The sequence below is a fragment of the Macrobrachium rosenbergii genome, chromosome 13, assembly GCF_040412425.1.
Source record: "Macrobrachium rosenbergii isolate ZJJX-2024 chromosome 13, ASM4041242v1, whole genome shotgun sequence".
Lineage (NCBI taxonomy): Eukaryota > Metazoa > Arthropoda > Malacostraca > Decapoda > Palaemonidae > Macrobrachium > Macrobrachium rosenbergii.
Window position 1 is genome coordinate 57,564,494 of NC_089753.1, and position 22,415 is coordinate 57,586,908.

Consider the following 22,415-nt stretch of genomic DNA (forward strand, 5'->3'; position numbering starts at 1 on the left):
TAAAAACTCAGTCGAAAAGAAGACTGTGTTTCTGCCCTGTTTATTTGTCGGTTTGTCAGCTGGATGAAGGAATTAGTTAGGGGTGGATTTTCACAAAAAAAATTTAACAAAAATGGGCGTCACTGCTGGCAAAATCTGATTAGATTCTGGTAAGGATAGAAATGTAATGTTTGACCTTTCACGGAAGTTGAAAGTCAAATAGGATATTTTTTAAATTGTCTTCATACGAGAGCTCAAGTTCCACATCTCTCATTCTCATTAAAAGAGAAATGTTTTTTATCTTTACAAAATTGCACTAATGATCAACTTACCTAAATGCATAGATAACAGAAAATGACTGTTCGGGCGCTAGATAATCTATTATTATCTGAATTTAAAAGACTGCCTTAGCGAAACTAATATTTTCACATGTCTCTTTGGTAAGTGCTTATTTATTTATGTTATAACGTTTTTCGTTATATATGGAACAAATTTGAACCAGGCGTTTCAGATACTGTCTTTTTTCTATACAAAGCAGAGTATATAATGATTAAATCTATTACCTAAGTCACTGAAAGGGTGTATTACATAATGAATGCATGCCAGCTATTTTTGGCGAGTTAAATAAGTTGTTTCTCGAGAACACAAATCATTCTCAGAGACCCGGATTTCTACAGAAGAGTCAGTTGGCACTAAAGATTGCATCCCCCCCCCAATTCACCTCAATAATCACGCAGCATATTGCAATGATTCTGTTGAAGATTATGATTTTAATTGCGTATCCCAATCACCAGACACTACTGCTTAACCTTTCCTCGAGTCTAGCTTAGGATTGTGAAAAAAGTTTTTTGCATTATTTTTTCAGGAAAAAACAAGTTTTTTCGAGTTTTTTCGTTTTCCGGCCTTTTTCCTTGCATCCAATTTCTCCATTTTTGAAGACTTTACTTATAGTTATTATAGACTTATGATGTTATTTAAGACTCACACCTTCCTTCTAGACTAGAGGAATCATTGAAATAAGGATTTTTTTGCCCTCTATTTAAATATGAGTTTTCTCTTCTATTGTTGGTATACTGTATATATATTGAGGCAGAACAATTTTCTTTTGCGGGATTGGCTTAGTATAGCCCGAGCGGTTACGCTAAACTGCAACCAACCCTAACAAAACATCACACGGACAATAATTATTGCGCTCTTTTATGTCATTTCCGGGGCAAAAAAACATTTGGCTACCTACCATAGGCTACCGTAGCTTACTGGTAGCCTATCGTAGGCCACAGCCAACGATTTATTAGTTTTCATCAAAGGAAACTATTGTACACACCAACCATAAATATGGCATGCAGTAGCCATGCACATATATGGTAGGCTAATTCTTTTGTTCACTTACCAGGGAATAACTTCATCATAATATTTACTGACATTAGTAATCAAAATTAATGAAAAGATAGTAAAGTTTAAAGGCAATTGTCACTGCCAAGTAAACACTGATCGCTGTCCAATTTTTTCGTTGCTTAATATGTCTAGACTTAATTTTGACATATAGCATGCCTTATATATTCATCTGTCACAAAATCAAAACTATATGTAAATTTAATAAACATGGCATGTTTTTAAACAGTGAGTAAAGCCCACATTTTTAGTAAATGTACACAGAATATCACTAGGATTGTGGTATCTTTCACCATATCATATATATCACCTCTTATAATGAACACAGTAACCTTTCACCCACTCTCCAGGCACAACAACTGCACACTGCCATCCATGCTATGTACATTTACTTTGGTTCTGGAACAGAGCTTATTGATACAATTATGATACAAGTTTCGGCTGAGCATGTTTGCTGTTGAACACGTGTTGTACCATACATACTTTTAAGGAACTGTTGCCAGTCATATAGTTTTCATACCTCTGAATCTGATACATGTATGATACAAGTTTCAGTTGAACATGTTTGATACTGAACACATATGTCTTGTATCATACACACTTTTAAGAAACTGTTGCCAATCATACAGTTTTCATACCTCTGAATCTGATACATGTATAATACAAGTTTCAGTTGAACATGTTTGATACTGAACACATATGTCTGTATCATACATCTTTTAAGAAACTGTTGCCAATCATACAGTTTTCATACTTCTCTTCCTGTTCAAATGCATTGAAATTGAAATAATTGACTCCAGTACCTCATGGTTTCAAGATATGGCTGAAAAATAACAGTAAAACTTGTTTGATAATTGAAAATTTCAATGTTAATATGTGAAATATTGAAATTCTAATGACGTAAATGTAGTTACGTACCCAAAACTTTCATAATCCCAGGCGGGTGTTGGTTGAGATACCATTAGTTTTCCTTACTTATCCCTGGTTTTATTTTTCACACTTATAGATTTTTCTCTCCACTGTTAAATTGACTTGTTACCCAAGCTCTAGGCATAATATAACCACAGTTAGCCGTTTTTTGTATTTTAGGAAGCAATAGAGTGTGAAGAAATATTTAAAAAAAAAAAAATAAAATTTCGGCCTTTTTTTCAGGCTGTTTTTTTCGCAAAAAAACAAACTTGGTTTTTTCTGTTTGCAACCCTGCTCGCTTCATTATGCAACAATCCGAAAATCTTAACCATTTAACCAACTCTGTCACTCCCTCGTCTTTAAACAAGCTTGAGCCAATTATTTTTTATCCATTACCATTGTATATATTTTTATTTTCAGATCATATACTTTGATTAATGTCGTATTCATGATTATTATTCATTTTAGGTTTTATGTTTCAGTGCTGATATGAATTCCAGTGTTTTTCTGTAGTTTCTTACTCTGTTTTGCAGAACTGTATTTTAATATTTTTAACATTTTGATCAGTGGCAAATTGCTCTGTAGTATTTCGTTTGGAATGGGGTATCTCTTACCATAATAGTTATAACAATTGAAAGTTTTAGGTGATTCTTCTTACTTGTTCGGTTGAGGTAGTCAAAGTTAATTACTAGTACCCAATTACCACTGTAATTTATCGATAAGCTGGAAAGTTTATATATATATATATATATATATATATATATATATATATATATATATATATATATATATATATATATATATATATATATATATATATATATACATAATTGTTTATACAATCATATAAATTAATATATATATATATATGTGTGTGTATATATATATATATATATATATATATATATATATATATATATATATATATATATATATATATATATATATATATATATATATATAGTGTGTGTCTGTCCCACATAATTGTTTGCACAATCAGTAAATTAATGAGGTTATGTTTTCCGATGTACTAGAGAAAATGTGTTGATGTAACCGAATTTTACACCTCCTAAAAATGGATTTAAGAGTAAGAAAGAGGATTACACCTCTGACAGATGAATTATGCAGGTAAATGCCTTCCCAGAGCATCTTAGGTATTAGTGCCATATCAACGCCGTACATTATTCACCATTCTCTCGTATTTTTCAGTTGTTATCATGGAACCATCCAGCTTATTCTACATTATTCTAAAGCTCCTAAGCATTTCTTTACGACGCCACCTATTTTTATCACTAGCAAATGTAGTCCGTGATTCATCCCCGCGGGACCTGTCCCAATAATTTTAAAATGTTTTTGTTTTCTCTTTTTTACTCTGAATTACCTCAGTATATATAAAGGAGTGATTACACTTTCATTTATTTATTCTTAGCCAAAAGTTTATTTTCTGAATACTCATATAATAATACTTGAAAGTTGCAATGTCCAGACGTTCTCACGGCATTTTGTGGCATATTCTCATTAGTAAAGATTCTGAGAGCTAGTGACAACAAAACACAATAAAGATTATAAAGCTGAGACATTTCATAACCCTGTACAACTTAGAAAATTCGTCACCAGTACAATGGTCTCCAAACAAAACCTAAGCATTTCGTTTTGTTCTTTATATTTCCATACGTCCTACGAATGGAAGTTTTCTTACTTAACAGTTTTTGTCTTGACAAAGCAAGAGACTTTCGAGTTTTTTCACTCTCTCTCCCTCATGAACTCCTCACTTTACTTTCTCCAGCAATCTGTCGTTTTTCATGGTATTGTCATTGGCTGATTTCCTCTTCATATTCATGTCTGTTTTCTCAACCGAATATCACCATTTCTCTAGTCATTACATTATTTTCCTTCCATCTATGCCCTTATGTATCACAGGATGTTATTACCATCGCACGCCTTTCACAATTTCCATCATTGGTTAATCATGAAAGATTTCATTGGCCATAATTGTCTACATTAGGATTTTACATTTGCAATGAACATGGATTAATTGATCACTAACCTTTCAACACCTTCAGATACATTTGCCATTAGAATATGAACATTTCTTTAGGCTAACAAGTAAATTCTCTCTCTCTCTCTCTCTCTCTCTCTCTCTCTCTCTCTCTCTCTCTCTCTGAAGAAGAAGAAGAAGAAGAAGAAGAAGAAGAAGAAGAAATCTTGCCTGCTCGAGTAAATTTTCAAGACAATCGTAGATTTCCACATTTTCGAATTCCTCATTTCCCGAGGTGAAGGACTCCCTGTAAAACCTGTAGATTCTTCTCACGCATCTTAACTTTTACCGTTGCCTTTCACATGCAAAGTAAAGAGACAGGACAAAGGTTTATTCTTAAATGACATTTTATGAAAATCGCGACAGGAATTTCACCACTCGAATCTTCGCGTATAAAAATCAAATTAATTAGTCGGTCGCGCAGGGAATGGCGCTCTGATATGAATATGAATTTTATATATCAGTCGGTTTTACTGGAGTTACCTTATTTGGATAAATCTACAAAGAACAAAAACCTGGCTGAAATTTACGAGCCAGACAGATGGGCTTTTATGCGATATCTTTAACAATATTTTGTACAGGGTATCAAGGTCCAGGAAAATGACATAGGATGTGTGTACAGTATACGTAAAGGATTGATAAAAATATTCATCGTAACTGTATATGTATATATATATATATGTATGTATATTATACATATATATATATACTATATATACATATATATATATATATATATATATATATATATATATAAATATATATATATATATATATATATATAAATATATACTGTACATATATACATATATATACTGTATATATATATATATATATATATATATATATATATATATATATATATATATATATATATATATATATATATATATATATATATAATCTTCAAGAACTAACCAACGAACACCATAAGATGGGAACTTTTTGTGATTCTAGTTGAAGAGCAAAAATATTATGGATGGCAAAAAATTCAGTAAAAAAAAGAAAAAAGATTTTTTTTCATTGCGCAGCAGATGAAACTTTCAATGATGGATAGGAAATGTAAGACATGTTAAAGAAGCATGTTATGGCAATAGTTTCACCTTAATTATTAGAACCTTTTGTCCCTATCAACAGGTTTCCCCTTCATTATACTTACATCAGTACCTCCATACTACGATGGCTTGTCTCTGCAGTGACGTCAAAATGTTGAATGCTTCCAGGAAGAGCAGTGTTTTATAATTAGGTTTTAATGCTGACTGATGAGGCAACAGATATTAGAGAACTATTCTTTTTCACATTTCATCGTACCAAGGATCATGCGACTTAAGAACCGCCTATTGAGCAGTGCTTGCCTTATTCTTCATAAGGACAGACTTTCAACGTTTATAGACACGAATCCAAGACAATAATTTATTCCCTGACATGTACTTATAAGCAAAATATAAGCAAGAAAGAAATCCTAAGTATTTGGTTTGAAGAGTGAAACCTTTCTGGGGGTCTTAATTTAGCTGTTATGTAAAGCTTTCCATTAGACATGTATTTTAACGAATCAGGCCACGCTGATCTTCATGAACTCAAATATATGTTGGATACCAAGTGGGATCAGTGTGGCGCTCACCGGAGAAGAAATTAGCTAAACAAAGCCATCATACAGAGATTCACCATAAGACTAGACAAGTGTAAAAATGACTCGTTTTGATTTTTTATAATATCAAAGCCTTTCAAAATGTATTGAATGAAAATGTGTGCAGCGAAATTATGTTTTTTCCATTTTATGAAAGAGAGTAGCCGGCAAATAATATCCATTTCTTTACCTTTTGTATCTTTACTCCTTTTTCATTCCCAGAAAATAACACAGGTACATCAGGCTACTACTTAATACAGCCAAGTTAGATAAATACCCAATGCTTTGGACAACTTTCACTCGTAAATTTATGGTATGAAACTTACGGTGGCCAGCGCTGCTTAGATGTAGTTGTTCAGATGAGGAGAGCTGCTGAGAACAAAAAGTTCAACTCCTCCCTTCAACCTACTTTCTCTCGGAGTATGAAAGGAAGTATTAGTACAATGGGTCATTAATTTTCAATCATCTTTAAAGTATCAAAGTCATTGGGATTTAACAACTACTGCGTCTTTATAGGACCTTTAAGACCCCAAACCACTGCTTAAAAGCGCTGTTAATTAATCCAAGCTATAATTATTTTCTTCCAGATGTTAACTGAGCCAGCGTTAAAAGAAAAGTAACTGAGAATACACAATTCATCATCTTCACTGCCTCCAACGCGCGCCGTGTGACACAGAGGGTGTCTGTGGAAGTCTACCACTCATCTCTACTGAGCTTTCATTTCATTTCCACGGTGTCGCTCATCTTCAGCTTCCCGTCTCGTAGCTTTCATCCGAATAATCAGGAATCGGACGATATTATATGAAGGTGAGATTTACTTTCATTTGACTTTTATTGTCAATGTTTGTGAAATAATTAAATGTGCATTTTTTAATTCTTTAGAAACTGCATATTTTCAGTGTCAAGATACTTTTGAAATGCGACTAGGAGACTTGAATTTCCCATGAAGTAAGAATCCATTAAAATCTTTTTAATAAGGGGGAAATAAAAGGTGTCTGGAATTGACATCAGTGAATTCTGAATACATTTATTAGTATTTCGAGTGAAGACTTTGCAGACAATGGAGCTCTTGGTAATATTACTAAAACCCGATAAATGTGACCGAGATTATGCTATGAGGCTAACTGTCCCTGCTATACCGCATTATGGGGGGGAGGGGAACGGGGTTGAGAAGGGATCCCTAACGCAGTCAGTGAGTGGCGTTTAAGTCCAATTTGGCTCTCACTCATACAGTATTTCTTATGACCTACTGGGATTGTCCCTCAGTGTCTCATACTTCTGTGGCATTCTAAGATAAAGTCTTATTCACTGACAGGTTAAGATAGCTTTAGCACAGATGTTGTAAAGAACATATGTGGAAATATCACAGTGGTCAAGTTTATGACAGAGTTTTAAGTTCAGTGATAGTGACTCGATTAAAATGTTTTAATCTATGCTCTCTCATCCCTTTCTCATTTATACAAATACACCATTTGACATTTGAAAAGTAATAGTATGCGTTCTTAACAAATGATAATAAGAAAACTTTTCGTTGCACTAAGTAGCCACACGTTGATCAAACTTAAAATCCCTCCCCTGTACGAATAGGTTCATGAACTTTCAGGTCGCTTTTTCCTTCACACGTAAAATTGCAATATGAACTAGCATTTCGTGTCTCTCCTGTATGGATTCTTTCATGAATTTGGAGATTTCACTTTTCTGTACTGTTGAAAGACCAGTCTGAGCAGGCATATGAATTTTTCCTTTTAGGGAGATGTTCGTGAATTATGAGTTATCGCTCTGATTCCAATGTGTATTTACTGGGGGAACAAACAAAGCCCCTTTGGCTCCATTTCGTTTCATAAGGGTTTCCTGAGAACTTCACTGTGAGTGAGAATCTTCGCTACTTTGATTCTGGGCGCCAAAGAGAATGCTAGTGTCTGCTGTTTCTTCTGAAGCTTGCTTAGAGGGTAAAACATTACTTGAACTTTTGCTTTCACTGGTTCCATTTTTTTTTAAAGATGTCTGTCGTCAGCTCTTGTAATTTCCTTTTCTGTCATTTTGCAGTTCCTCTAAAGGTGATCTGAACAATTCTTTTCCCTCCCTGAGGTTTTTGTCCTGTTCATGTTGTTCTGTCCTCTTGCTTTGCACAGGTAACCTGAAAGCATTGGAAGGAAAGGCCATTTTCAAGTGCAGGATTTGTTTACGTGTGGACCACGAGAAAATCATTTTGATCCCCTCGACTATATAATTTGCTAAACACGGCAGTTAACCTCTCTCTGTGTGTTATTTCTTTTACAGACGCTTATATCGCAAATACTTGAGATTATGACTAGCATCATGACATCCTATAATATATGACATATGTACTGTAGATAACTGGTCAGGTAAACTCCTTTCCCCTCTGGGCCGCTCAATGAAGATTTGCAGTGTATGGCTAGTAGTAGCTATGTCAAGAATAAAATCAGTTATAATTCATCGGTTTCTTATTTGAATCATTCCTGTATTTTAGAAACCAACTTGTTTCAATATGCTCTTGAACGTTTATATTTGCGAAAATTAACAACATCTCCTTCTTCACTCTTTCATTTATTATGCTGGTGGATCGTCCCAGCCTGAACCCTACACTGATAATAGCAGGCAAATAAAGTCCGTTGCTTAACTTCCACCATCACTTGGCGGACGTCGTCAAACTCGGGGGCGCGGTTACGAATCATGCCGATTGACGGCCAATTTGGTCCTACCTAGAGCGTTACCGCGTCGTAATGAGCAAATTACAACGGTCTCGCTCTTGAATCGCCAATATGTGACGCGGGCATTAGTTTCGAAAAGCTTGTCTTGTCAACAGCAGTGTACAAAGTTCATGTGGCCGTTTATAACCACAAGCTGTAGTCTGCAAGCTTTGTGTCTGATATTCTTTATAATTACCTATGACAAGTAAGTTCTGCTCTTGGTTCGGTTCGTTTGTTCATCTGTTGGTTAGCAAGATCACGTAAACAATTAAATGTAGATTTTGACGAACATTTGACCAAAGGAAGGGTCTCGTTATCGACAATATTTAGATTTTAGGTGATCTGAATAAGGAGCCTTTGACAGACGGGGTAGGGGATAGGTGATTTTTTTACATTGCTCACCCTTCGTTATAGTTTGCTTTCCCCAAACGCTGTTGTTATAACATGCATGACTGCAAAAAGAAAATGCAAGTAAAACGAGTTTGAATCGTCTCTTCGATGCAAAACATGCAATGTAAGCATTGTGGTCCCATTGCTTTACAAATCTTTTGAGGGCAAGTCTAGGTCTTTCCAACGATTGCTCCATAGTACTTCGAGCTATATTCGGCAGAGTTTATGAATAAGTTTCCTATGTTTATAACGCACAAATTCTTAAAAATATTAGTCAATATTCGTCTACATATATGAATGTGTATCGGCTGTGAAAACAACATTCCTAATTGAGGTAAGAAAGACAGTGACAAAGAACTGAATGAAAAATATATGACATAAACTTAATGGATTTAAGAATGAGCTGAATAGTTATGGTCGATATCATCATCTGGCATGTTGACAAAAGAGACAGCGGGCCAAAGTTAGTTATGCAAGCAAATGTATGCATCCCATCCATAGCAACATCCAGTTCAATTAAGTAATCCATTTCCTACACACATTTTCTCTTATACATACCATGGATATTACAAGAATATTTTTTCTTTCAGTCACTAGGTATTGAGGCTTACAAAGGATCAAAGATTATATTAAGGAGTTGGAGATATAGGAACCCAAGATTCCTGTGAATTATTATGTGAGAAAAGAAGATATATCACATAAATTTCCAAGATTATCCCAAAAAAAGATTCATGATAATATGAATCCTTACTGAAAGTAGGATGAAACAGGAGAAGAAATCATGTTGCATGAATTCAGTTTATTCCTTCGTCCTTCCCACCGGTCGTTCGAGCGTAACCTAAGTAGTAATGGTCAGGTGAACACCCTAATGGACTTCTGCGGGAACCAATTAATGGCCGTTAAATTTAATGGCCTTCATCCCTCTCTCTCTCTCTCTCTCTCTCTCTCTCTCTCTCTCTCTCTCTCTCTCTCTCTCTCTCTCTCTCATATAAACATATAAACCTTAAATTTGGTTTTATTGATAAAAAATTTACTAATGTTGCTTTAGTTTTTTTTTTTCATTCTGTTCCTTAATGTGCTTAATAGAATAACCACTAAGAAATATTCTGGCCGTTTACACAAATATGAAGATATTGTTGATGCGAGGGTTGTATGAATTTTAAGATAATTTTCTTAATCATGGACATGACTGCCTGGTTGAATATTCCTACAGTAAAGTATATATATATATATATATATATATATATATATATATATATATATATATATATATATATATATATATATATATATACACACCAACAGGTCAAGAAAGTCATATTTATTCTATTGCAACGTTTGGAGGCCAACCAGCAGGCATCATTTTCAAGCTACAAGTAATAATACATAATTAGTACAATAAAATTAAGTGACAAATATTAAAATACACAATATAAATTACATTAAAACAAGCAAAGTTTTAAAAATATGAATAAGGACCAACCGTTGAGTATGGAGGCAGAGGAAGGACTGACCAAAAACGTAAACAGTTCACGAGAGATAGAGGTGTAGACGTGGCATGGGTGTTCAGTGTGGGGACCAGTTTTTTTTTAATAAACAATGATTCATTAATTGTTAAAAGTTTGTGATTAGAGGCTCTGCCCAAAACCTTAAAGTCTTTGTACTGAATAGAATGTTTGCATTTATCGGCATGATCCCTTATGTTGGAAAATTCGGGATTTGAAAATTTAGTGCCAGTTCTATAGCTGACATCTCTATGACTGTCGATTCGGACCCTAAGTAACCTATGTGTCGACCCAATATAGGTTCCTCGATTACATCGAGGACAAGTAAGCTTATAAATAACACAAGAGGTCATTAAAGGATCCAAACTGTCTTTGAAGCTGAAAAGGCTACCGATATTCAGTGGGTTTGTGGGTATTAACCATGCTTAATCGAGCCTCTAGTTGGCAAGCTTTCCACAATGAAATCACGTTCCTGCAAAAATACTTTAACAACAACTGCTTTCCCACCCACTTATTCTTTAAACATGTCTCCAAATTTTTAAATAATATTTTTGTTCCACGTCATCCTACTCCTCAAGTTCCTAAACTTCCTTTCTATTCCAGTCTTCCTTTTATTCACGACACAATCTTTTATAAAGAACTCGATCTCTAATATCCCGCCATCTCCCTGCCGTGAAAATCAAAATTATACCCACAAACCCACTGAATATCGGTAGCCTTTTCAGCTTCAAAGACCGTTTGGATCCTTTAATGACCTCTTGTGTTATTTATAAGTTTACTTGTCCTCGATGTAATAGAAGAACCTATATTGGGTCGACACATAGGTTACTTAGGGTCCGAATCGACAGTCATAGAGGTGTCAGCTATAGAACTGGCACTAAACTTTCAAATCCCGAATTTTCTAACATAAGGGATCATGCCGATAAATGCAAACATTCTATTCAGTACAAAGACTTTAAGGTTTTGGGCAGAGCCTCTAATCACAAACTTTTAACAATTAATGAATCATTGTTTATTAAAAAAAACTGGTCCCCACACTGAACACCCATGCCACGTCTACACCTCTATCTCTCGTGAACTGTTTACGTTTTTGGTCAGTCCTTCCTCTGCCTCCATACTCAACGGTTGGTCCTTATTCATATTTTTAAAACTATGCTTGTTTTAATGTAATTTATATTGTGTATTTTAATATTTGTCACTTAATTTTATTGTACTAATTAGGTATTATTACTTGTAGCTTGAAAATGGTGCCTGCTGGTTGGCCTCGAAACGTTGCAATTGAATAAATATGACTTTCTTGGCCTGTTGGTGCGCTTCCCCTGCCTTCATTGTATTGCTGGGTTTCGGGAAACCTCTGCCTGTTGAATATATATATATACTTATATACATATATATATATATATATATATATATATATATATATATATATATATATATATGTACGTGTGTGTGTGTATATATATCTTCTTCTTTCGACCTTATTAGTCCCACTGTGTTGCAGGATCAGCCAATTGAGTCAACTTTCTCCTTCTATTTCTATTCATAGCATCTCCTTCCCCCAGCCCCACCTCACCCATATCCCTCCTCACCACACCCATCCATCCGATCCGCTGACGCCCCACACTCCTCTTCCCCATCACTGGGATGTTCTTAGCTCTCTTGATTGGTTCCACCTCCTCTCTTCTTATTACATGACCATAGTATCTCAAACGAGCTTCCCATTAGCCTTCTCCTTTACATTACATATACCATGCATTCTTCTTATATGTTGACTCTCCCTCCTTTCCAGTAGTGATATGCCAGTAATCAATCTCACCATCCTCATCTCGGTTCTTTCCAACAGTCCCTCCTCTTTCCTCTTAAGTGCCCGAGTTTCTGCTCCATATAATAGTATGGGCCTGACAACTGTCTTATAAATCTTCATTTTGAGCTTTAATGGCATTTTCTTGTCTAACACAACTCCAGTTACTTTTCTCCATTTTCGCCATGCTTCTTTCACTCTCTGTCTCACTGCTTTCTCAGTACCTCCCTCTTCTGTTATTATTGATCCCAGATAGTCGAACTCATTGTTCTGCTTTAGCACTGTACCATCTTCCACTTGAATGTTTTCTTCTTCATGTCCTTCTCTATTACTAACCATTAGCTCTGTCATTCCAATGTCCACTTTAAATTCTTTCCTTTTTAGGGCTCCTTTCCATGTTAAAAACCTTTCTTGCAGTTCTTCTTGTGTGTCTGCTAAAATGACTAAATCATCAGCAAACATTAGATCCCACCGTTCATCGTTGTTCCTTAATTCTGTTGTTATTGTGTCTATAACGACGAGGAACGAGAATGGACTCAGAGCTGATCCCTGATGGAAGCCCACCTCCACAGGGAATGTCTCAGTCTCCCCATATTTTGTCTGTACACTGGTTCTTGCACCCTCATACATCACCTTTACCAACCTTACCAACTTCTCTGGTACTCCTCTCTTTCTCAAACACCAATAGACTACTCTTCTAGGTACCATGTCAAACGCCTTTTCAAGATCCGCAAAACACAAGTAAACTTTCCTGTTTTCTTCTAGATACTTCTCTTGGACTTGTCTTACTGTAAAAATAGCATCCACTGTGCTCTTTCCTTTCATAAACCCAAACTGCTGCTCATGTATATATCTAAAAATAGCATCCACTGTGCTCTTTCCTTTCATAAACCCAAACTGCTGCTCATGTATATATCTATCAACTCTCCCAACCTTCCCTCTACTATTCTTTCTAGTATTTTGAATACATGCTCCAAAAGCTTTATTCCTCTGTAGTTCCCACAGTTTAACACGTCTCCTTTTTTTATACATTTTAATCATCCAACTATTGCTCCAGTCCCTTGGCATTTCCTCTACATCCCAGGTCTTTTCCAATAGTGTGTGCACCCACCCTTTGCCTAGATTTCCCAGTGCTTTAATCATTTCTTCTTTATATTTAAACATTATTATTTAAATATTTTTTCAACCATTTTATTTCTTTTATTATTTTTTTTTCTATTTATGGAAGGGGGCGTGGGTGGAGATCAGCTAACTGATATTATTTGTAACAGAGCTGTGTATTTTCTCTGAAAATACACAGGCAAGTCCTTCGTTCAAAGCAGCATCTTAGTGTATGTAGAAAGATCATGAGATCATTTTCTAGGTACCAGGGTGACACACCAATAATATCGAATTCCCTGTACCTTGGGATTTACTTCCTCCACAGGACATTATAACTGGCAACGCTATCTACCGCTAATATCTCATCAACACTGAATTCACTTTTCCTTGACATAATACCTTACACACTAAAGGAATTATTTATAACATGGCTTTCTACCTGGCTTGGATTCGAACTTACGTTTTGTTCGGTTGATATATGTGTGACAGCGACATTTTTCTTACACACATATATCAACCGAACAAAACGTTATTTATAAATGGCTTTAGAAAGCTGGCTTGGAAATAACTTACGTTTTGTTCGGTTGATATGTCAAGGAAGAGTGAATTTTTCTTGTTGATGATATTAACGGTAGATAGCGTTGCCAGTTATAATGTCCTGTCAAGAAAAAATTCAGTGTTGATGAGATAAACAGCCATAATGGTGGAGGAAGGGAATTTGATATTATTGGTGTGTCACCCTGATACCTAGAAAATGATCTCATGATCTTTTTACATACACTAAGATGCTGCTTTGAAGGAAGGACTTGCCTGAAAAAATAAAGGCAGAATGTAGGCTTCAGAGGAATACACAGCTCTGTTACAAATAATATCAGTTAGCTGATCTCCACCCACGCCCCCTTCTATAAATAGAAAAAAATAATAATAAAAGAAATAAAAAACTTGAAAAAATATTTAAATAATAATGTTTAAATTTAAAAAAGATTCTCTTAATACGAATCACAGCTGTCAGCTGATCTAAAAATATATGTGGATAAAACCAATGCTTAAGCAATTCACATGAAAGTGGGAGCCAGTGCACATGCACTTTCCTCGCAACCTGGTTTAAATGCATTTTTTTCAGGTTTCAAGTTTACATTATCGTATAGAAACGTTCTAATTGAGTAGGAAATGTCCTACTCATTTAGAACGTTGATGATTACAGGAGACTACCCACAGTTTGCTTTCAGGATAACAAGCAGTGAATCTCTAATTCATCTCATTGCCTCCTCATTTAAGGGATGATGATCTTTCCTTCTCATGGGCTTCCTTCTCGAGAAGTCTGCCACTGTTTCCTTCAGTATATCTGCAATATTTTCTTCCTTACCTCCCTCTCCATCTTTCTAAGCTCCCGTTCCGTTTCCTCTCCCTTTCATCCCGTGTTCTTTCCTTTTTTTCTTGTATATTTTCAAACTGTCCTTTGCACAATCGTTCAAGTCACTCAATGGCTGAGAACTGCTTCTTTCCTATTAAGTGAAAAATGTGGTTGATTTTTCATGTACTTTATTTTTATCTCTAGCCTTTGCCTCCCTGTCTAAAGCAAGTAAAGCTAACGAGGAAAGTTCGGAAAATAATTAATGCTCTTGATAAGTAAAATACATTGCTGTATGTTTTTATGGGCTAATAAAGATTCACTTAAGGTTTACATTGTTATAACCCATAAAAAAAAGGAATGTTAGTCAGAGAGAGAGTAAATTAAACTTAAGGTTTAACAGCTTTTAAAAAAAAAAAAAGGAATCCATGGATGATAAGGAATATGATGACTCTCTCTCGATGTTTAGTAGCATATGAAAGATGGGTCGCAATGCTTCCGTGGCAGTTCAGGTTTCTCTTTCAGTTTGAAAGGCTGCCGTGATCTCTCCCTTTGTTCGTTTTGTTCCCAACTGAGCTCATTTTGTATGATTCCTGCTTTAATCTTATTCTTGCAGTACATATTATGTCCGCTGGTATAGTAGTTAGTGTCGTGGAATGCCACTCAGATGTCGCGGGTTCGCTTCTGCCCCAGGGCGATGAAAAATCGCTGACTCTGTATCATGATCAGTTGCTGGGGTGGGAGGTTGAAACCAACATTCTTTGGAAACTTGAATTCAAGTCGGTGGCCCCTGTGTGCTTGTTCGTTGTGAATAGGTTTCATCTGCTGAAATAATAATAATAATAATAATGTAGTTATGATCGCTAGCTCTTCACATTACCCTTTTCATGAATAATTTGGGTTTGAAGTCAAATTTAATGGTCATCAGTAAATTACTTTGGTGAGGTGCTGACCGTCATGTGTAAATCCCTTTCAGAAAGTTTGAAGCTAATGTCTGCTAATCATCAGATTCTTATCAGTTTAAGAATATTTAACGCAAAATATTATTTCAAAGTTAAAAATAACTGAACAAAAATGGAGAACATGCAGTAATAAATATGGAGATTAAGAACGCATTGTAACGTAAATACGAAATTAATATGCGTAAACTTCATACTAATTAATAATGAATTAAGAAAAAATCCTGATTCTGTTATCAACGACCCGTAGCCATTGGGCGACCAACTTTAAACTTACAGGAAATATCAGTAAATTAATGAGAGTATAACCAGAAGGTCTCAATTTTCAAAGAAATTATACAAATATTCTGAAAACCAGTGACCAGTGAGTCAACAAGACAACGTTCGATAAACAAAAACAAATGAATAAGCACATAAACGGACAAATAAAAATGAATTTAAATACTTGAATTGATATCTTACCCTTCATTAGAAAGTGGAATCAACTTGAAAACGCAACGCTCTGCAGGCTAATTGATGAGGAAAAATAAGTTCGCTGACCCCTGAAAAAATAAAACAAGTAAAAAATGCACCGAAGTTTCTTCGGCGCAATCGAGTTTTCTGTACAGCGTAAAATGCTGTATGAAACTCTCAGCCACGGCCCATGAAACACTAAGCCGCGGCCCATGAAACTTTAAGCCACGGCCCAGTGGTGGCCTGTGTTGTTGGCACCATAGCTTGCCAGACGCGCGATTATGGCTAGCTTTAACCTTAAATAAAAAAAAACTACTGAGACTAGAGGGGTGCAATTTGGTATGTTTGATGATTGGAGGGTGGATGATCAACATACCAATTTGCAGCCATCTAGCCTCAGTAGTTTTTAGGATCTGAGGGCGGACAGAAAAGCGCTGACGAACAGACAAATAGCCAACTCAAAGCCAAGACCTATATTAATGCCTGGCTCTAACTACTGAATGATTAATTTTTCTGACACCACATGCTAGACTCTAAAAAGAATTAATTGACAGTTCCACTGGTTGTGAAAGATGTTCGTAGACACAAACAAATGGTAAGGAAAAACAATGCAGTAGCTGTCTGAACTTACAGATTCAAACCTGATGAGTAACAACGTGAAGCGATGAGTTAATCAGCGAGAGACGAAAGATCGTTACTAAGAAATTTGACTGTGACTATAAACGTTGCGCAATTTTTTTCCCCCTGTTTTGACGGTGTGCTCCTGCGGTGAAATGTAACTATCTCTCTCACTTGACGCAACTATAGCTGCAATGTTAAGGGGAAAAAACAATGTTCACCTTATAATAAATGCATCATAATTTGGTAAATGGAATAATAAAACAACGTTTGCCTTTCTTCCCTAAAATACATGTGCCAACATTACCTGTGAACGTCTAAAAAACTCGAACTCCCATTTCCATATGAACGAAACCAATCGCCACCTTTTCTCGGGACAGTTTCTATCGTTGTATCTGTTATCCTTGCCGTTCCCCGGTCTGCTGATACTTAAGGCCTGGTTGTTAAGGCCGTTTGAGTTACAGTGTAAAAACGCTTTGTTTGAGTATACAGTATCCCGTTGTGCGGAAATGACGAGTGGTACAAATGATTTCTTTTATATTTAAAATGTAAAAAAGGAAAAACTAAAGGAGCGCTTGTCTAAAGACATTTATGAAGTTCAGAAATATATTAGTGTAAAAATAGTGTTGAGTTATACACGAAAGAAGTCTAGCATCTGTTAATCGTGAAGTCTGCTCATAATGTGGTTATTCTTACGGTTTTTCCCAGTTCTAGTGAGTGGTATTTTCCCCTTTTTTCTGCGTTTCACATAGACACGCATTCATTTACTATTTTAATTCGACAATTAGGTACCAGAAAAATACTAAATATTACTAACTGACGATGTCAGAATCTGTTACTTCCAGCATTATAAGGCCCTGAAACGATGGAATCATTCTTCTGGAAATATTATGATCTGTTTGGAAAATTTATATCTGTAATTCAGTTAGAGGTCAATATTTCAAGTGGACCATTGAACGGAGATACTTATGGGTAATGTAATTACCGGTTAATATCTTCAGTGGACCCTTCAACATTTTGTTTGTCTGATCCTTTTCAGAACAATTGACACCTGCCACGACACTTAATCATTCTTATTCGTATCTCTTAGTAGCAAACGACGAGTTCTTTTTGTACTGGAAAAAAGAGCACACTTGCAGCCCTCATCATCCCTTATTATACGATAAAAAATAGTCAAGAAACAGAGTATCGTGCCGTGAAGGGGATTTTGGATTCCACGTAATTTCAACTTTTACGCTTTTCACAGCACGAGAACCTAAAGTAGAAATGCCAGACTTCACACTCACTGAAGAGACGTCGCTTGTCACTTCCAATTAGAGCTAATGCCCGATTGCCCAGTGATCGCATCTGACGATCTCCAATGGGCGGAAAGGACGTCGCAATGGAGAGCATAAAGCTATTGCTGCAATATTCGTAATCCAATGATACGGGTGTTGGGGAGGCTGCAGGGTGTCCAGAGGGGGTTTAGCCAACCCTGATGAAGTGGACTTTGTTGGACGTCCTCTGGCACATGGGACCTGTTTAGGGCTAAATTCCAAATGTTGAATAAGAGGCTACAATACTGGTTGCTGGTGAGTTACAAATCGAATATTCTTCTTTATCTGTCAATTATTACTTTGTTTCACTTTGTTTGGTTTTATGTACAGCCCTCCACAGCGATAATTCCCTTTCTGGCGGGTCCTTGTACGTTTTCAATATAAGGTGCTTCTTATATTTTATAATTGTCTTTCAGTGTTTTCTCGTCAGTATCGTTGCTCCTGCAGGATAGAGTCTTTAGTTCTTTTTTAAATTTGCTTTCTTCTTGTATTAAATTCCATAGAAGAATATTAGTCAAAGCCATGATCCGTATTATTTTTCACCTTTGACACATATTCTTTATATACTATACACTTGTTGTCATCATATGTTTTATGTTTAGTATCACTTTGACCTTTCTTTACACAATTTTTACACATGATGTTGCTAGCACTTTCATTTGATTTGTGATTTTCGCCACATCTAGGGCAAGTTTGGTCATTTCTACAATTTGTCGCGCTGTGACCAAATTCCTGACATTTATAGCATTGATAGGGCATGTAACACTCGTATACTTTGCAACGGCTATACAGTGTACACAATTTGTCATCTCTATCATAGATAGCCTATCGTATTTGTGCTGTGCATTGGATGATGTAGCGTTTGTATTTGTCATTTTTGGCTATCATTACCTTTACAATTTTAAGGTCGTCATTTTCAGATATGAGGTTACCTATCCATGGATTTTTCTTTTGGACAATGTTATCGACAATGTTGTTTTATCTTCATCTTTCGGGACATAGACTACTTTTATTTTTGGTTTAAGTTTACCTTCTCATTTACTTTGATGTATTGTTGATACTGTCTGAATTCATCATTTTTGCCTTTTTGTAAGTTTTCCCTCATCTGGAAATCTTACAAATAAGTTCTTGTGTATCTCTTCGTTGTTTTAACCTGTTCAACTGGCGTCGTTATTTTACTCAGAATTTGTCTCTTTTCATTAGCTGCTGTGTTCTCTTCGTTTGTAGATTTGATCAGAAGCACTTTTTTTGTCTTTGTAATTCAGCGTAAGTTTTGTCCATATTTGTCATGGTCTTTACATCTTTATCAACATTATCAGTTTTGTGGTCATTACGTCACTAGTTTTCTGAGCCGAATCCTGAATCAACTTTGTCAATGTCTCTGTTAACTTTTATTTCTTCAAGTTCATCTTCAATGAGTTTTTTGTGTGTTCTTTGTTCAGGCCTCTTGCAATTATTACAGATGTACAATATGTTATCACTACGAAGTATGTGTGTGTATCTGACCTCGGTACCTGAACATTCATAATGAAACCATGCTTAACCATGCTTCACACATTTCACAGCAAGTTCCTTCATCATCAACTTTCCCAGAGCAATGTCCGGAGGTTGCTGACTCTCTCTCGATTTGGGTTGACTCATCCTTCTCTAGTATTTTGTTTAGTGTTCCATCTTTACGTGCCGCTTCAATAATTATGAGATAATGTTCGTATGATAGTTTGATCTTCCCTTTACTTGATTTAATTTCCACAGTATTTTCTCTTTTTCCTTCCTCTTCCTCATATTCACTTTGAACGTCGCGCAAGTCAGGCACTTTTCACAGAGCATTTCACAAACACGTCCTACCCGCACGAAAGCTACAGCAATAATTAGTGATATTTAAATATTTCATCTCACGAGCAGTAAAGGTGCTCATGAGCATATTTAGTGATGTTTATAAGAGAATACAAGCACTTTGGATGTATGACGACCTCGACTTTCCATTGTAATAATAATGAGGTGAAAGGTAACCCCACCTAACCGCATAGCAGTCTTTGGATTTCTTTTCGAGGTGTTATTGTGATTTAATAGCCAAACTCGATATTGGAGCTTTTATACTGTGCCCTTAAGCATCCTTAATACGCTTTTTACGAAGTTCATACTAAAATCTGTTGCAGTTCTGCTCTTAATTAGATATTCCGCCTGTTGTATATGTTTTAGCATCATTGCGAAATATATCGTTCAGATTTTATTTCTTTTTTATATTCCGTATATTAATTAGTTTGAGGAAACTTTTTATAATATGAAAATTAGAATCAATTTTGACAAGTAAAATATAAAACTGCAAGAAAATTCCTGGTTTTATTCAGGATTTTAAGTATTTTGTCCGAATCATTAGGAAATATTTCATTGTTTAGATATGAACAGGCCTAGCAACCATGTTATCAGAGAATTATCTGGAGAAAGAACTTTCTGTTAAAAGAATGTTATTTTACGCAAACGGAGCATAAGTGGGTGGAGTTTGGCATATCTGGTGTTATCAGATTCTCATCTGTTTAAAGAATGTTATTTTAAGTTGGCAAATTAGATGTAATTATCAAAATTATTTTATAATTTATAACTACCTTACTTAAACTAAATACATTTCGCTCGACCGAAGTGGTGAACGCCGAGTTTTGAGGAGATGGCTTATAAATCTTACATATGCCAATTTTCTTTTTAATATGAAAAAAACGTCGAGTTGACATAGACTGTTTTTATAGATATGAAGGAGAAATCAGATATATCAAATAAAGAAATTGGGAATATTTTAATGCGAGTCATAGAGGCCTAGAATGAATGGTGAATGGTAACGACATAATTTATGTGAACGGAGTTAACGGTGCTTTGGGGTCACACTAAATATCAGAATGTGTGTAGCATCCAAGAACTGAAACTGGCTAGAGTTCCTGTATACATGGAAGAAACGTAATTTACTGTTGTTGTTCTTTAATTATGTTCGAAAGGACCTATTAACTTATTTTTTTTATGTTGTTCTCAATTTATATTGGTTTCATTGGTTAATTTCTTTTTTCTGCCGAATGCACGTATCATTTTCCTTTTTTATACCTGACCATGGAGACTATAAAAATTTTCCCTCATGGCGTGAATAGTTTAGACCTCAAGCATACAGGCCCAGAATTAGGCCAAGTTGCCACTTTCATGAGACCAGTCTGCACTGTAATGATCAATCATATATTTGCTCAACAATTGTACTGTAAAAGAGTACATTATTGATTATAAAAAATCTAATAGCAACTAATCCTTTTTAACAAAAATCATAATGCCTATAATAGGATAACCAGATTTTCACAAATCAGGCAAGGATGAATAGGCCTAGCCAAACATTTATAGGTTGATATTCAGCATCTTTCTAAATTTTTGTTGTGATAAACAAAACGTAATAAATAGTAATAAATATTTTTTTTTTTTAGTGCTGTATACGCAAAACATGAAGGCCTACAAATTGTTTGCGCTAAAAGAAAACCCTCTTCAGACGGAAAATAATGATGTAGGCCGAGTCACAAGAAAGAACGTAATACCACAATTCTTAAAAAAAAAAAAAAAAAAAACAATAATTCTAATTTCCTTTAAATGTAATGTTGTCTAGTTAAGCTGCCAGGATACTGATTGCCTGCATGATACATTAGCTAGTGATTCATTCGTTGTTTTAAGATTAGGTCCAGCCTTGTGCCAGGTCCGGGGCAACCCTTAATCGAGCAAAAGAGAAGATATATCAGTTTGTCAAAATGGTACAAATGCGCCTGCTCCGCCTGGCAAGCAATTGCCAAATACCACTTGCTGAATGCTGCCAAATGCCGTATGTCGGAAACATTAAAGAACTGGTGCAATATTTTGTAGTGTAATGGCGCTAAGCTGGTTCCCAGGGGAGTTTTAAAGTAAAAGTTTACAATCCTGCGTTCTTTGGTTATGTTCACTCACGTGAAGCTCCCAATCATATTTTTTTTTTCCGATCCTAAGAAACTATACTATTTAAAGCCTTTGTAACAATTAGCAGTGGGATTTACGTGAAATTTTATGAATAATAAGTAAAACATTTCATCAAGGGTAGGGATGACTAACGTATTTTGAGCGTCTTTTATTATTTTAACTTGGATATGTAGTTATGTAAACAATGCTGAAGCGTCGTTGGTCGTCCCCCACCCCCCCCCCTTTTTTTTTAAGTTTTGCCAGTTCAGTGGGATTTTGTAATTTAGATGTTGCTTGAAAAAACCGGCTTCATTACG

General features: G+C 35.4%; 1 long non-coding RNA gene across 3 annotated transcripts in view; it reads left to right on the top strand.

Annotated features, from left to right (window-relative positions):
* Window positions 1–22,415, top strand: part of LOC136845349 (uncharacterized) — a 753,869-nt gene that overhangs the window by 468,628 nt on the left and 262,826 nt on the right. For all 3 annotated transcript variants that reach the window (XR_010855145.1, XR_010855146.1, XR_010855147.1), the window contains one exon: window positions 6,533–6,752. This is a non-coding gene — a long non-coding RNA (uncharacterized lncRNA). The remainder of the gene's footprint in view (window positions 1–6,532; window positions 6,753–22,415) is intronic.